This window comes from Heloderma suspectum, chromosome 2 (genome assembly GCF_057233095.1).
Source record: "Heloderma suspectum isolate Gila_16-S chromosome 2, 16-S_ref, whole genome shotgun sequence".
Classification (NCBI taxonomy): Eukaryota; Metazoa; Chordata; class Lepidosauria; order Squamata; family Helodermatidae; genus Heloderma; species Heloderma suspectum.
This window is the reverse complement of record NC_139459.1, coordinates 189,140,492-189,158,112: the sequence shown is the minus strand read 5'-3', so window position 1 is coordinate 189,158,112 and position 17,621 is coordinate 189,140,492.

The window sequence follows — 17,621 nt, the reverse complement described above, 5'->3', positions numbered from 1 at the left end:
GTGGAAAGGAATATAAAAAGTACACAAACTAAAACTAATGAAAAAAGTTCAGTTAATCTCAGACAGGAGTGGGGAGCCTGTGCCCCTCCAGATGTGGTTAGATTACAACTCCATTCATTCCCGACTATTGAACATGCTTGCTGGAGCTCATGGGAGTTGGAGTCTAACAGCATCCAGAGGACCACAGGTTCCCCACAGGCCAGATCTAGGAAAAGGGAACTGAAGCAAATGCAACTACTCCTACAAAGCAGAGGTGAAGGTCTTCATTATTGCAAGAGAATCTTCGCCTCATACTGGCACATTCAGCTCTTGACTTAAAGACCAGTTATTTGAAGCCACCAAGAGATGTGGTGAGCTCAGCATCAGTCACTGGTCCTGCCCCCTTTCGAGTGAAGGAGTGGGGCTCAGTGGCAGGCAGAAGCTCCCAGGCCCTGGTATCCAAAGTCGTAGATCACCCAAACAGAGGACAAAAGAGGATACGTGACCTACATAACATTTGCACATGGTAGTTTAGCTGTATGGATCTCCTGGTCCCTTGCTCTTCCTTGCTATGTGTCTTTGTCTTTCAACTGAACCTGGACCAGACAGCCCTTCAAATGGGGCAGGGGTGGGCAAGTTGTGGCCCTCCAGATGTTTTGGCCTACAAGTCCATCATCCCTTGCCATTGGCTATGTTGGCTAAGGCTAATCAGGGGATGCCTTCAAATAGAGAAGTGTTCTCTGTAAAGTGGGGCACATGGCCACCCTAGTGGCATGTCCAGCCCAAGACTCACAGCAAGCAGGTGCTGGGGAAGAGCCCCACCTGGTACCGAGCAGCAAAGTGGACTAAATAGGACCATCCATAAAGCAGCCTCATATCTGAATAAATTTTTGCGGAGAAGCAAAAAACACTTTCATATGTAATATGGGAGTGGGGGTGGAACCTCTGATTTCAAGCCCACAAGGACATTCTAGCTCAGAAATACTTACCACAAAGGACACTGGCAAAGGTGAGAAGCCTCAGCATGGTGAGTGAATGCCTGGATTTGACTGCACAAGAGCTCTTTTTATACTTTAGTATGCTAAGAACAGAAGAACATTGGGTACAGAAACAGATACCTTACAGCATTTATAGTCGGAATGGCTGGCTGGGCATGAACATGGTTGCAGATCCTGCTTTTATTATTTTTCCTTTTAAAAGTTATTCTGCTTCTCTCTCTCTCTCTCTCTCTCTCTCTGTGTGTGTGTGTGTGTGTGTGTGTACATACATACATAATGATAAACGCTTTTAATATCTAAATCAGTTCAAAATAACAATATCATGTTTCTTTTGTTGCACGTACAAAAATATTTTCCTTCAGCAGTTAAATTCATGTCCGCATTGTTCCTTTGTCATGAGCTGTAGACTAAACATTTGGCCATCATGGGTGGGACAGGTGATCATGCATTTCAAAACTAGCTTTTCGTTCTGCCTATTAGTATTTCACGGACATCGAAGCAAACTGAAATGTTCATTGTGGAGGATACGCTCCAGTAGTACATACCAGTTAGGCACACATCATCAGCTAGTACAGAGCCTGCAAAAAAGAAAGCGCTGCACCTATTAAATTGGTAACTAGTTCATTCTAGTTTGGATCCAAATGGGAATGGGAAATCCAGCGACGTTCCGGATCACTGTAATTCTCTGCACTCCACTTTGAAACTCAGGTGACCTCACTCCCACGTTCAATAGCAATCTGTTTTTGTTTTCATTCCAGCAGAAAGAAATGTGCATTTTTTGGAAGTGCACATACATATTTGAACTTTCACCTATAAACTGAGATGTGGAAATTTATTTTTTTTAATGTGCATTTTTAGAAGTGCACATTTTTTTTCAACCATGAACACAAATTTGGGGTCATGAGAGCTTTTCCCCAAAATGCACTCCTGATTGCATTTGTTATCTAACTCAGGAGTAAGCAACCTGGTGTCCTCCAGAGGTTTTGGACTTTAACTCCCATCAGCCCTAGCCAGCATGGGCAATTCTCAGGCATGCTGGAAAACATAGTGTGGAACAGCAGGAGGCCACCAGGTTGGAGTAGGCTGGGCTAACGGTGTGGTCTGACCCTGGACTCTGATGCACTCTTTCCCTCCATCCCAACCAGCCCCAGTCCCAGAGGCTGATATTGCCCTTGGGAGGGACACAAATGCACCTTAAGAAAAAGAAATTATTGGATGAGCTTTATTTTCAAGAAAGTAAAAAGAAGCTCACAAAAGATGGCATGATTCAGCAACATTCTTCAGAGCAAGCGGAGTAGCGATGCCTGTGCTGTTTGAGTGAGGCTTTGTATTTTCCTTGGTAAAATATTTTGTGCTTTGAGTGTTGGGGAACAGGTGCCCTTGTCCTGAAGAGCAACAGACCCTGCAGCGATTATGTGCAAACTATGCAGAAGAATGGAGAGGGAACTGTGTATTTGGGGGTATGGGCTTCTCTATATGAGGTTTTTATTGCGCTCTTGTGATTGGTCACTCACAGTTTTTTGTGGTCCTTTACATGACGTCGTCAACCTCTTGTTCCTCTCCCATGCTTTCTGCCCATTACAGTGGCTTTATCCATTTATTTATTTATTTATTGCATTTATAGCCCACCTTTTTTCCTCTTGCAAGGAACCCAAGGAGGCTTACATTATCCTCCTCCTCTCCGTTTTATCCTCACAACAACAAACCTGTGAGGTAAGTTGGGCTGACAGTCTGTGACTGGCCCAAAGTCACCCAGTGAGCTTCCATGGCCAAGTGGGGACTAGAACCTGGATCTCCCGGCTCCCAGTCCAGCACTCTCACCACTACGCCACACTGGCTCTCAGGGAAATCCTTAACAGGGAAAATGTGATAATACATTTTTATCATGCTTTGAAGCTCTCATGCTTTGCAGCTTTGATATTCTGGAATACCACTGCACCATCTAGAAGCTATATAATGAAACATATAGAACTTTCAGAGAAAGAAAGAAAGAAAGAAAGAAAGAAAGAAAGAGACTGTAAAAACACACACACACACACACATGTAAAGGAGCCAATCTTAATCCCGCAAGGAATCCAGAAGCAGAAGCCCCAGGAAAGGTGCAGAATAAAAGCCTGGTGTTGAGAAGCTCTAGAGCTGAAAGCTCCTCTTTTGAACATATGGCATGGGCCTGCTAAAGCAACATGGATCCCTTAACCGAGCTGCATTCAACTCAGTTTATTGCTTCTTCAGCTCTTCTTTTTTACAGCAAAGAAGCAACATTGTATTACGGTCCTTAGGTTGTGGAGCAAGAAAAACCTAATATATGATGGCCATTTTAAAGAAATGTTTCCAGCAATTCATCACATTTCGTTGTTTCCACTTAGTGAGCTACAAAGGCTTACTTAATTTTTTAAAAATTGAAGTCCTATAAACATTCTAGCTGCCTTGCTTCTGTTCTCCAGCATCTCCTGTGAACTTTTCCTGTGGGGTAGCAAAATACAATATTTGGAGCATTCTGTTTTCAAATATGACACAGCTTCCCAATGGGGAAAGAGGACATTGAGCAGATTTGCGTGTCATGAGATCCCACAGTTAACAGGTTGTGGGCTGTAGAGACACGAGCAGAAGCAAGACCATGGCCTGGCTGCTGCAAGTGCGCCTGTCCCATGGCAATAACCAACCCAGGAGCACTTTGCTCCTGGGTTGTTTACTATGATATCTGAATCCAGACCTCTGGGTTCTCGAGGGAGGAGTTTGGGTTGTTATGATGTGCCAACCTCGGCATTGTCTGAGCTGCTTATCCTTCTGGAAGAATGGCGCACAGATATGGAACGTAGCTTGATAGAAAGATCTAATTCAGGGGTAAGCAACCTGGTGCCCTCCAGATGATTTGGACTACAACTCCCATCAGCCCCAGCCACCATGGCCAATGGGTGAGGATTATGGGAACTACACTCCAAGAAGGCAAGTAAAGGGACACATGACAGAGGTGTACAAAATTTTGCACTGTGTGGAGGAAGTGGAGAGGGAGACATTTTTTCTCCCTCTCTCAGAATACCATATCCCTGAGTCAACCCAAGAAATTGATTGGTGGGAGATTCAGGAGAGATAAAAGGAAGGACCTCTTCACACAGTGCACAACTGCAAGATGTAGTAATGGCCACCAATTTGGATGGCTTTGAAAGAGCATTAGAGAAATTCATGGAGGAGGATGCTATCAAAGGCAACTAGTCCCAATGACTATATTGTACCTTCAGTATTGGAGGCAACATGCCTATTTACACTAGTCGCAGGGGAGCCTAAGCGGGAGGATGCGATTGCACTCCTGTCCTTCTTGTGGGTTTCCAAAGGGCAGCAGTTTGGCCACTGTGTAAGCATAATGCTGGCCTAGATGGACCTTGCTCTGACCCAGCATGGCTCTTCTGTGACCACATCTGTCTGATATAGGGTGTTCGGTCCTAATCAGGCCAGGAATCTATAAAGGGTTGGAGAAAAGAGGCTGCACACAAGAGCTCTACTAGTCTTACATTGTGTTATTGATTAGCATATGGAGAATTTGCACTTCAAGTCACAGATATCAGACACCTTTTCAATAGAATTTGGTCCCTAAGCAATCATACTCACCATTCACTACAATGGGGGGCCAACCCCACCCAGTGAGACTTTGCTCCAGAGCTTATGGGGGCTCAAGGTGTGCGCCATCCTGATGTTGTGAGAACTCTGAGTTGAGCTGAACCCAAACCCACTTTTATATCCATTAGTCCACAGTCGTCACATGGCCTTTGACCCTTAGTCCACTGTCCCAACATTGCCTCGCAACCAGTTTGGCTGTGGACCCACATACATTAATCCACAGGCAATGCAGACTGCTGACTCACAAGTCACGAGACAGCCTTATTGCTGAGGGTGCAATGCTCCAGGGTGAGCTGGCCACAGACCTACTTGGTATTCCACAGGATGTTACAAGGGCACTTTCGAGCCATTGTTCTACAGGACACTGTAACCGCAGACACGGCAGTCGTTGATCTCCTACTGTGAGGGCCTCTTCACCCAGTTTGCAGAAGTGCTTATGGAATCCTTTCTGAGACCGCTAGTCCTCCACAGCTCATGGCCTTGCTGGAGCCTATCAGCTCATACTGCAGAAACCCATTCACCTAAAACCTGATATATAATGTGGACACATAAATGCTGATATGTACTTGGTAACACATACAATCAAATGTATGCAATGCCTACATTTATGTATGTATTATGTATATATGTATGTATGTATGTATATTATGTATGCAATGCCTACATAGGTATGCAATGCCTAGTCTCACACTTCATATGTTTGTATGTTGTTATATCTGGAGGGCACCAAGTTGCTGACAGAGACTGATGTAAACAATGGCCAATATCCCAACTTCTCCATCCTGTTACCGGCTGTAGTCTCACTTGATGAATCTCATAGTGCACGACTGTGTTGCTCTCAGCCTTTATTTACTTTATTTCCAAGGAATCATGCAGAGAATTGAGCTTTAGTTTTTCTACCCATTGTTAACTAATGTCCTATCCATACACGTGTACAAGCTTGCACACGTTCTGAGATCCACTCATCAATGGACCATTTAACTTTGGCAATTGTGTGTCTTTGCAGAGGTGACCTAAAAACACACACACACACACACACACACCTCTGAAAACAGAGGGTATTTTATTATTACACTCAAAATTGTACAATGATTGCTTTGGGGAAATTAGCCACAAAATGCACTTCAATGAATCCCAAACTGTCAGTAATTAATTCATCTGTTGCAAACAAACCCCACTAAATCAAATAGACGTAGCAAAAAGCAAAATGGAAAATGTAGATATCCATGCACCAGGTTCAAATGTTGGGGAAAATTAGCTTCAGGCACGATCCTATGCAGATAGTTAGCCACCTCTGAACCCAGAGGCGACCACCTATCCAGCGCTCCGGGCTCCAGCTGCCCTGCATTCATGGCTAGACAGCTGATTTTGGCTGTCTAGCAATGGGACTTCGGAGTGGTGGGGGAGAAGCCGGATGACACATAGGAAGTGTCATACTGGCACTTCTGCACTGCCCGCCCCTCTCTGTCCCGGGGAATTCCCCCCTTTGCCCTACTCCGTGCTCCAGGGATGATCCACACTGCCTACAAGGCAGTGGGGGCAGGGAGGCAGTTTTCTGGGAACTGACCTCAGAACCGAACAATCCTATGGCCGTCTAGCTGCTGTCTAGCAGCCATAAGATTGATCTCTCCAAAGTCCACCCAGTGGGGGACTCAAGGGCTGTGGTTCGAAGAAGACTAGGCTGCAGACATGCATGAAGCATTTGGGTTAGGTGCCTGGGTATGGTTCTGAGGGGAGCTGCAGAGGTCAGGGCTCAGCAAATTGGAGCCTTAACACTATTGGGAGATGGCAAGTAATACATATGACTGTCTAAAAGGCCTCCCCGTAAGACCATTAAGTCCCAGGTCTAAAATTACCTAGGCCAGATCTACACCTTGAGTCATATCATGGTAACGCTATATCATGGTGATGCTATATCCCTCTTGTGAATTTATACCTCGCAGGACACACAGTGACATTTGTTGCAGTATATTGGATAATGTTGAATAAAAAGCAGGAAATAACACTACAGAAGCGATACATCAAATGTGTAATGTGCCTCAATGGTTATCAGTGCACTTCAATACCGCTATAAAGCAGTAGTATCGATCTAGCCCAAGATGCACAGCTGGCAATTACTTCTGGTCATCCTTATGTTGGATGTTCTCATGCAGCAAAGTTAGGTAGGAATGAGATGCTAGAGCCTGAGGCCAGGGAATAGACTCCACCTTCAGGCTTCAATGAGGGATCCATGTTTTGTAACCTATAGGAAAATCTCCCTGTACACAGCTACCACAACAAGGAATGAAAAGTGCTAAAACCTTTGTCCCTAATGTGTGAGATTTTTTTCCTTGCAGGGGCTGTATTATTGGAGTGTGGGGAAGAGATTCAAGATGGTAGACTCAACCTGCACTCGGCAATGATATGGGCCAAACTTTCTACATCCAGACATCAGTTCATCCTGCTACCAGTGTAGACCAGGACTTTCTCTCATACTGAACACAATTTTTCACCAGCTACAGCCTTTCCAGGAACACAAGCAAAACAATGCACACCCATCACCTCTAAGGCACTAAACAATATTTTCCAGGACCAGACTGAAATGCAATTCAATATACTTAATATGAGTTCAAAGTAAGCAATATAACAGTTCTATGTACCACAGTATTAAGAGGAATGTTTTGGTTCAGCTTGTGGATTGAATTGTACTTCTAGCAGATATCAGAAGAATTTAAAAAAGGGGTCCTGCTCAGTGGTGTGGGGGTAAATTTTGCAGGGACTGATCATGACTGTCCCCATAGCCACCCCGAAAGGGAGAGTCAGAAAATGCAGTCAGCTGGGCTGATCTCTCTCTCTCCCTCTCTCTCCCTCTCTGTACATAGATATAGACATGGATATAGATATGGATATAGAGAGGGAGAAGGATAGAACTGCGCACTAGGGCTGGGAGTCCTCCCATTTTGGTTGAGAGTACTTGGCTTGGCTCACAATGCAAGCCAACCTGGGGCTCTAGGGAAATCCGTCAAGCCTCAAGAGAGCCAGATTTCCCACGCTGGACATTCCTAAATCTTATACACCTCTTTCACATCTCCCAATAATTGTCTTTTTTCTACACTAAACAATCCCAGCTGATGTAACTCCTCATGGGGGTTAATCTTGCCCCTTGATAATTTTAGTTGCCCTTTTCTGCACTTTTCCACCTCTACAATATCTTTTTGTAGGTGCAGTGACCAGAACTGTACAGAGTATTCCAAAGGTGGTCACAGTATACTTTGTATAAGGAGAGTATGATATTGGCAGTTTTATTCTCGATTCCTTTCCTGACTATGCCTAACATGGATTTTGCCTTTTTTTATAGCAGCCACACGCTAGGTTGATGTTTTCAATGACAGGTCCACCACAACCCCAAGATCTCTTTTTTCATCCATCCCTGCTAGCTCAGATCCCATCTTGTTATACTTGAAGCTGCGATTTTTCAGCCTAATCTGCATCACTTTACACTTGCTTACATTGAACCACATTTGCCATTTAGATGCCCATTCTCCCAATTTGGAGTGATCTTTAGAGGTCTTCACAATCCCTTTTCATTTTAACCAGCCTAAATAATTTGGTATCCTTGGAAAACCTGGCCACTTCACTGCTCACTCCTAATTCCAAATCATTTATGAACAAGCTGAAAAGCATTGGTCCCAATACAGAGCCCTCTGGGACCCCACTATTTACATCCCTCCATTGGGAGAATTTACCATTTATCCCACTCTCTGCTCCCTGTTCTTTCACCAGTTATTCATCTGTAAGAGGACCTGTCCTCTCATCTCATGACTGCTAAATTTGCTCAGGAGTCTTTGGTGAGGGACTTTGTCAAAAGCCTTTTGGAAGTCCAAGTAGACAATATCTACCAGATTACCCCTGTCCCCTGTCCACATGTTTATGGACACTCTCAAAGAACTCTAAAAGGTTAGTGAGACAGGACTTACGTTTGCAGAAGCCATGTTGATTCTTTTTCAGCGGGGCTTCTCCTTCTATATGCTTTCTAATCTTATCTGTGATAGTGCTTTCAGCCAATTTACATGGAACAGACGTTACGCTAACCAGCCTGTAATTTTTGTGTGTTTGGGGGTGAAAGCAGGCAGTGCACTCACTTGACCCTGCTTGTACATGACAACCCATTGGTATTTTAACCAATGGGTTGTCATTATGTGCAAACAGGCCCATAGTTAGCCACTACGTGTGAACCAGGACACAGTGACATTTGACACCCAGTGCAAGGAGCCATGCTCCACATTCCAAGCAAGACTATCTGTATGCATTTCTTCCACAGAGCAGACTTTGCCGTTGCGGAAGGGACCATAACTCAGGGGTAGACACGTGCTTTATTTATTTATTTATTTATTTCTATACCTCCCAATAGCCAAAGCTCTCTAGGCAGTTCACAAAAATTAAAACCAAAATGCACAGGATAAAACAATATAAAATATAAAAGCATTAAAACCACAATATAACAATACAACCAGAATAAAACCTAGCAGCAGCAATGCAGAGATTTAAAATAAAGATTTAAAACACCAAAGCTAAAAGACTAGGAAGCTAAAATGCTAAAATGGGAGAATAAAAAGGTCTTCACATGGGCTGGAAGGAATACAACATAGGTGCCAAGTAAACCTTTCTAGGGAGCTCATTCCACAGCCTGGGTGCCACAGCAGAAAAGGCCCTCTTCCTGGTAGCCACCCACCTCACTTCCTTTGGCAAGGTCTCACAGAGAAGGATTGCTGAGGATGATCTTGGGGTCTGAGCAGGCACATATGGGAGGAGGCACTCCTTTAGATAACCTGGCCCCAAGCCATTAAGGGCTTTGAATGTTAAAACCAGTACTTTGAATTGGGCCCAGAAATGGACTGGCAGCCAGTGCAGCTGGAAAAGTACTGGCATAATGTGATCTCATTGGCCAGTCCCTGTTAACCATCTTGCTGCCCTATTTTGGACCAGCTGAAGTTTCCAGACCATTTTCAAAGGCAGCCCCACGTATAACGCATTGCAGTAATCCAAACGAGAAGTTATCAGAGCACAGAGAACTGTAGCTAGGCTATCTCTGTCCAGATAAGGGTGTAGTTGGTATAACAGCCTAAACTGATAAAACAGTGCTCCATGCCACTGAGTTCACCTGGGCCTCAAGTGACAGTTCTGGGTCCAAAGTACAAACCTGATCCTTTAGGGGGAGTGCAACCCCCTCCAGAACAGGTTGAATATAACCAAGCTGGGAAGACAAACCACCCACTAACTGTACCTCCGTCTTGTCTGGATTGAGTTTCAGTTTATTGGCCCTCATCCAGTCCATTACCATGCCCAGGCACTGATTCAGAACAGCCACTGCCTCACCTGGGTTTGATGAGAAAGAGAGGTAGAACTGGGTGTCATCTGCATATTGATGGCACCTCAGCCCAAACCTCTGGATAACCTCCCCCAGAGGTTTCATGTAGATGTTGAACAGCATAGGGGATAAAATAGAGTCCTGTGAAACCCCATAGCATAATTGCCAAGGCACAGAGCAGTAATCCCCCAGCACCACTTTCTAGAAAGCTGCTGAGAGGTCCAGGAGAATCAACAGGGTCACGCTCCCCCTGTCCATCTCCTGTCAGAGGTCATCCCACAGGGCAACCAAGGCAGTTTCCATTCCAAAACCAACCTGAAGCCTATTTGAAACGGATCTAGATAATCTGTTTCATTCAGTCAGTGCTTGATTGCTTTAGTAGACACAACTGCTTTTCTGCTCATGTAGCAAATGCAGAACTCCTTTTAATTCATGATCAGACATGCTACATCCCAATCCACTTTTACTTTACTAAGAGCTTTATTTCTATATTATTTTACTTTATTTACATTATTGTATGTTTTACTAGTATATTTATTTTAGTACCCTCAAGATAATGGAGTTTTCCAGAATAGCAGAAATTTAAGAAGACAGGTATCTGCCCCAAGGGACCATGCAGTCCATATCAGGAGTGCAGAATCCAACCCTCTGAGGTTCTCAGTCCAGTCCTCCAGGGTCCTGCCAGAGGCCATGCCCCCTTCCCTTGGCCCCACCCCTTTTCCTAGAACCACCAATCATTTGCTGGCTTCCCACCTTTTGTGCAGTTTGATCCCCGTTCTAAAAGGCTGAAACGTTTCTCTGTAGTAACTGGCAGTAAGGCCTTTAACCCAGAATATAGTGGCATTTTTTAGGGTTGTGCATCGCATCAATGCAGAATCTGAATACTGAAGCAAATCAGGCTGCTTGGGGGGGTGGGGGCCCTCGGTGAGATCCAAAGTGTATCAGACCAGCACCAAGGTTGTCCAAAGAGAAGCAGGTCACCGCCAAAGCACCTCGGTCCATCTTGGAGATTCAGAGCTATTCTGATGCCTTCTGAAACCCAGACAGCTTGTCTCTAAACGTATCAACTTGTGAAAGATCAGGGAAGGGGCAAGGAAAAGTACGGAAGTGGGAAGGGGGAGAGGAGGAAGAGGGAGTGAGCTTTGGCAAATGGCAACTCTAGTTGCCGAATTAAGGCTGAACTTAACCCAGGACTCTGTGACAGTGGTGGAGGGGGGGGGGATTACCGTATATATTGGAGATCAGCCTGGGTTTGTTTCATTGTCAGAGAGAGAGCTGGTCAGAGTTGGTTAGTTGGCTAGATCTGTGGTGTGTGTGTGTTTGTTGTACTGCAGCTTTGTCATTCTTCTTCTTTCCCACCCAGCCCTTCTCAATTCAACTATTCCCTTTCTTTCTTTTCTAGATTCTTTACTTAAAAAACCAAAAACACTTTAAAAATACTTTAGTTTCCTCCTTTCCTTGCCTTGTTCTCCCCCACCCCAGCCCTTCTCAATTCAACCATTTTCCCTTTCTTTCTTTCTTTCTTTCTTTCTTTCTTTCTTTCTTTCTCTTTCTTTCTAGATTGTTTATTTTAAAAAAAAACAATTAAAAAGTACTTTGGTTTCCTGCCTTGCCTTATTCTTTGCCCCCCCTTCTCAATTCAACCATTTCTTAGTAATTTTCCCTTTCTTTCTTTCTTTCTTTCTTTCTTTCTAGGTTATACACACACACATATAGTACTTTCTTTTCCTTGTTCTTGAATCCCCCACCCCACCCTTCTCAATTCCTGGATTTCTTCCCTTCCCATTTTTGAACTCTATATCTTTTCCCTAAAAAAAATTAAATGTTCTTTGCTTGTAGGTACTTCTGTATTTGCTCTTCTTTTGCTCTTATGTGTGTGTGTGCGTGCTTGTGTTGTAGTCAAGCAAACAGTGTGTGGCAAAGCACTACACATTAACATATTATTTAAATTTAACACTACACCAGAGATTAGGGATAGTGACCACCTCCTAATCACCGCTTAAACACCTAACTTCTCTGATTATTTCTTTATGACCTTTGGTTCAAGAACAGCACATTTTACCTATGTCTAGCACAAAAACGACTGAGACAAACTGTCTGAAATTTGGTAGGTGGAATCAACTCCATGGGGGCTACCAAGCCCCCAAATTTCATGTTTTTATCATAAAAACTGAAAAAGTTCTGGCCATTTCTGTCTTCCAATGCAAGTCAATGGGAAAAGTCTAATTGGAATAATTCAGATATCCGAATCTCACTTCAGATCCAAATCTGAAGCAAAGTGGATTGGGTCCAAATCAGACTGAAGCAAAGCAGGGCTGCTTTGGAAGGTCCAAAGTGGCATTTGAAGTGAAGCGGGGAGGGGTTCTATGCACAGCCCTATTAGGGATGTACGAAAGTCACTTACCTGTTCACGGATTATGTTGATGGTGGGAGGGAGGCGTTCCGTCCCTCCCCCCGGAATCCTCACCGGGGGGGAGGTGCTCTGTTCCTCCCCCCCGGAATCCTCCACAGCCGGCTGTGCTCTGCGGCAGCTCCGCGGAGCAGCCAGCCCGGCCAGAGCCGTCCGCAGCTGGATTTCCGGCCACGGAGGGCTCTGAGTTTAAAAAAAAAAAAAATGCATACACAAATGGCGGCGGCTATGGCCACCGCCATTTGCGTTCCTTATTTTTGCCTTCTTAATCTACGTAAATATTTACGTAGACTATGACGGCGAAAATCAAGGGGAACGCAAATAGCGTAGCGGGCACTATTTGCGTCCCTTTTTGGTTCCCTGTTTTAGCCTACGTAAATATTTACGTAGGCTAAAACGGGGAATCAAAAAGGGATGCAAATAGCGCCCGCTATGCTATTTGCGTTCCCCTTGATTTTCGCCATCATAGTCTACGTAAATATTTACGTAGATTAAGAGGGCAAAAATAAGGAACGCAAATGGCGGCGGCCGTAGCTGCCGCCATTTGCATACGCGGTGTTTGGGGTTTTTTTAACCCACCTAGCCATGATAGGCTATGTAAAGATTTATGTAGCCTATCACGTTCTGTTTTTTAAAAAAAAACCTAGTCATGATAGGCTACGTAAATCTTTACATAGCCTATCACGTCTTTCTTTTTCTTTCTTTTTTTTTACCAGAGTGGAAATGGCGGCGGCGGCAGCCGGTCAGAAGACCGGCCGCCACCGCCGCCGAAGCTGCCACCGGAGTCGCCACCGCCTGGAAGATCCGCCCCAGGTGAGTCTCGACCCATGGCTCAGTCCTGGGCCCAGTGCTCTTCAACATTTTTATTAATGGCTTGGATGAGGAGGTACAGGGAATGCTGATCAAATTTGTAGATGACACAAAATTGGGAGGGATAGCTAATACCCTGGAAGACAGAAACAGAATTCAAAGAGATCTTGATAGGCTGGGGCACTGGGCAGAAAACAACATAATGAAAATTAATAGGGATAAATGCCAAGTTCTGCACCTAGGAAAAAGAAACCAAATGCACAGTTACAAGATGGGCGATACCTGGTTCAACAATACTACAAATGAGAAGGATCTTGGAATGGTTGTAGATCACAAGCTGAATATGAGCCAACAATGTGATATGGCTGCAAAAAAGACAATGCTCTTTTGGGCTGCATTAACTGAAGTATAGCTTCCAAATCCCATGAAGTACTAGTTCCCCTCTACTTAGCATTGGTTAGGCCTCATCTGGAGTACTGTGTCCAGTTCTGGGCACCACACTTTAAGAAGGATGCAGACAAACTGGAGAGGGTTCAGAGAAGGGCAATGAAGATGATCAGGGGACTGGACACCAAGCACTATGAGGAGAGACTGAAAGAACTGGGCATGTTTAGCCTTGAGGAGAGAAGACTGAGGGGAGATAGGATAGTGCTTTTCCAGCACTTGAATGGTTGTCACAGACAGGAAGGCCAGGATCTCTTCTCAATCATCCCAGAGTGTAGGACACGGAATAATGGGCTCAAGTTACAGGAAGCCAGATTCCAGCTGAACATCAGGAAAAATTTCCTCACTTAGACCAATAAAACAATGGAACCAATTACCTAGGGAGGTGGTGGGCTCTCCCACACTGTAGGCATTCAATACGAGGCTCAACAGCCACTTGTCAGGGATGCTTTGACTTGGATTCCTGCCTTGAGCAGGGGGTTGGACTCGATGGTTTTATAGGCCCCTTCCAACCCTACTATTCTATGATTCTATGTAAAGGAGTAGGTATAGAATCATAGAATCATAGAATCATAGACTCATAGAATAGTAGGGTTGGAAGGGGCCTATGAGGCCATTGAGTCCAACCCCCTGCTCAATGCAGGAATCCAAGTTAGAGCATCAAAGGATAATCCTTTATCCAGGACACATTTCTCTACCAGGCAAAGTGTTCTGCTTTAGAGATAATTTGGATGCCCCTACTTTCTAAGTTTATGGGCAGGACAGCCCCTTGATCATTTTAGTTCTTCACTTTCTCCAACTCTACATTATCATTTTTTAGATGTGGTGGCCAGAAATGTAAACAGTATTCCAAGTGTGGTTGCACCCTACATTTGCGTGAGGGCATTATTTTATTGGCACATCTATTTCCAATTCTTTTTCTAATTGTACTAACATGGAATTTGCCTTTTTCACAGCAGCCACATACTGGATCAGAATTTTCATCGAGTTGTCCACCACAGCCCCAACATCTCTTTCTTCATCAGTCACCATTAGCTCAGACCCCATCAGCTTATATGTGAAGTTGGGATCTTTTGCCCCAACCTGTGACCCTCCCATTGTTATTTGACTACAACTCCCATAATCTCCGACCATGCTGGCTGGGGCTGATGGGTGTTGGAGTTGGTGGACTACAGTAAATTCTACTATTCAGGAAATGGAGAGTGCAAGACAAAAATAACCAAAAACAACATAATGACAGAAAACTTAAGAAGTTATCATGTATCGACATCACAATTAACTTTTGTAATTGATTTCTTGACCTTGTACTCTCTATAAAGCTCAATCAAGTATAAAAGCAGAAAGATCAAAGCAGTCTAATATGAAGCTTTATTTTTGTTAAGAAATGCAGACACCACAATATTTGACTAACAGAAAATGTGCAGCATGTTCTGACCAAGCAATGACATTCACTTCTGATGTAGTTTCTCCTTCAGTATGAGGAAATTGTCTGAAAAAAAGAGTTTAAAAAGCGGGGTGGGTAGGTGGAGGTTATTCTTATGAGAACAGACATTCCTTTAAAAAGAAAAGAGGAGCTCTAAAAACTAGGGTTGTGCACGGACCCCCCAATCCTCTTTGGATGCCGTTTTGGATCATCTGAGGCAACCCCAATCCGCCTCAGACCGATTCCGACCCCTTTCGATCCAACTCAGATCCAAATCTGAAACGAGATTCGGATATCCGGATCACGCAGTTTTGGCATTTTCCCCTTGATTTCTATGGGAAAACACAAATGGTCATAACATTTCCAATTTTTAGCATACAGGCATGAAAGTTGGGGACCCCTCCACCCCCCTGGAGTGGAGGCCACCTGCAAAATTTCAGACAGTTTGGCCCAGTGGTTCTTGTGCTAGGCAGAGTTAAAATCTGAGGTTTTCCAAAGAAACTGTCCAAGCAAAGCACTGTAATTTCTCCCTGTTTCCATGGATGTGTATGAAACCTGGGCCTCTCCCACCCACCCCCTCCAGGGCATTGCACCCCCCAAAGCCCAGGCAGTTTGGCCCACCAGCTTGTGTGCTAGGCGCAGGTGAAATTTGAGTTTTTCTATGAAAACTCCCAAAGCCAAGAGCAGTAAGCACTCCCTGTTTCCACACATGGGAGTGACACCTGGGCCCCTCCCAGCCCCCCTCAAGGGCATCCCACCCACCAGAGTTCAGGCACTTTGGCCCACTGGCTTTTGTGCAAGGTGCTGGTGAAATCTGAGGTTTTCCAAAGAAACTCAGAAAGCAAAGAGCCGTAACTTCTCCCTTTTTCCACGGATGTGTGTGAAACCTGGGCCCCTCTCGCTCTCGGCCCCCTTTGAGGGCATCCCACTTGCCAAGTTCCAGGAACTTTGACCTACTACTGGCTTGTGTGCAAGGTGCAAGTGAAATTTGATTTTTTCCAGGAAAATTCCCAAAGCAAAGAGCTGTAACTTCTCCCCACCTCTGCCCCTGCCAACAGCAAAGCTGCCTCATATAGCGCTGAATTGTTTTGCCATACAGTGGACTGTTCTTGGAATAAGAAGGCAATTAATATAAATACTATGTGTCTCGTGCTTTTTCAACACTGCCTTGAAATTTGGACATATGGTGTTGGTGGAACTACAACCTAGCATGCACACATACATGGACACAGACACACAAAAGCTAAAGAAAAGCAGAACTACCTAAGCAAATGACAGGTGTCTTTAATTTATTGTTTTATATTTCATGTTATTTTATAGAAGGCAGGATAACTTCAAGAAATACAGGGCGATAGCACAGGTGATTAGATAACAGCCAAATCAAACCCTTAAAATAAAAAAAAAAACCTTCTTTAATTTCTGTTTTGGGAGGATCAACACAGAGAAGACACAGACAGTTCACTTCAGCACATGGCGGGGGACAAACACTACACACATAGGCTGCTATAATATGTCTTTCTTTAAGGATTTAGAAAGAAAAAAACTAAATGCTTGAATATGACGTAAAGTGGGGGAGGGACATGCCCAGAAGTCAATGTTTGTTTTTAAAATTCTAAATAAGACTGGTTTTGTAAAAATCTAACAGAGACACAGCTGACAGACAAAAATGACAAGAAAATAGAACGGAGAAAGCAGAAGTAAGGCTCAACATTACACAACAAATGCAGCCTTTTCTGGAGTCCAAAAGCAAGATAAACAAACAAACACAGGAATGGTGAGAAGGGGGAGCATGGCAGCAACTTGCAAAGAAAAGCTATGTTAGTTTGAAAAAATATGGAAAGGAGAAATTAATCTAATCAAATACAAATAACAAACAAGTTGGAGGTACAAAGATATAGGAGAAAGTGGCTGGAAGAGGTGCTGCAAAAGACACCGTCCCAATGGGGACGGACTATCAAGGAGCGAGGGAAAGGAATGCTCCCAGTACAACCAAGCTGTTTCCTTTGATTTAAATTCTGAGGAAAGCCTAATGGCAATCAAAATTGAATAAATTGAAGGAACAACCCCTAGGAATGCACATGCGCACACATGCACAATCATCTACCCACACCAGCCCTCTCTCCCTAAGACACAGCTAGCCCAATGACTGAAAGCAGCCTTTTGTATATACCCCCTTCCTCCAAGGCTCTCTCTGATTGGAGACTGCTAGCATCGTTTCTGGCTGAGGGTTCCTATTCGCCAAAGCACACTCCCTCCTCCTCCTGTGTTTGCCTTCCCACCTCCCCCTGCCTTCCTGCATCCACCCACCTTCCTTCTCCCTCCCTCCTCCTCCTCCTCGTCCTCATGCCCCACCACGTGAGCGTTGAGAATTTGATACATTTTGGAGACAGCCTGCCTGGACTGCTGAGGTATTCAGTAGAGCTCTGAATATACGAGGCAGAGGAGGCGCTACATGGGGGGGCACTTCGCCCCGGGGCGCCTCAGTACTGCTCTGAACCGCCTCATGTCATGAGGCTTTTGCTCCGAAACAGCCCGCTTCTCCTCATTATTCGGACTTCGTAATGAGGCAGAGCACAGCCCTACTTAAAATACCAA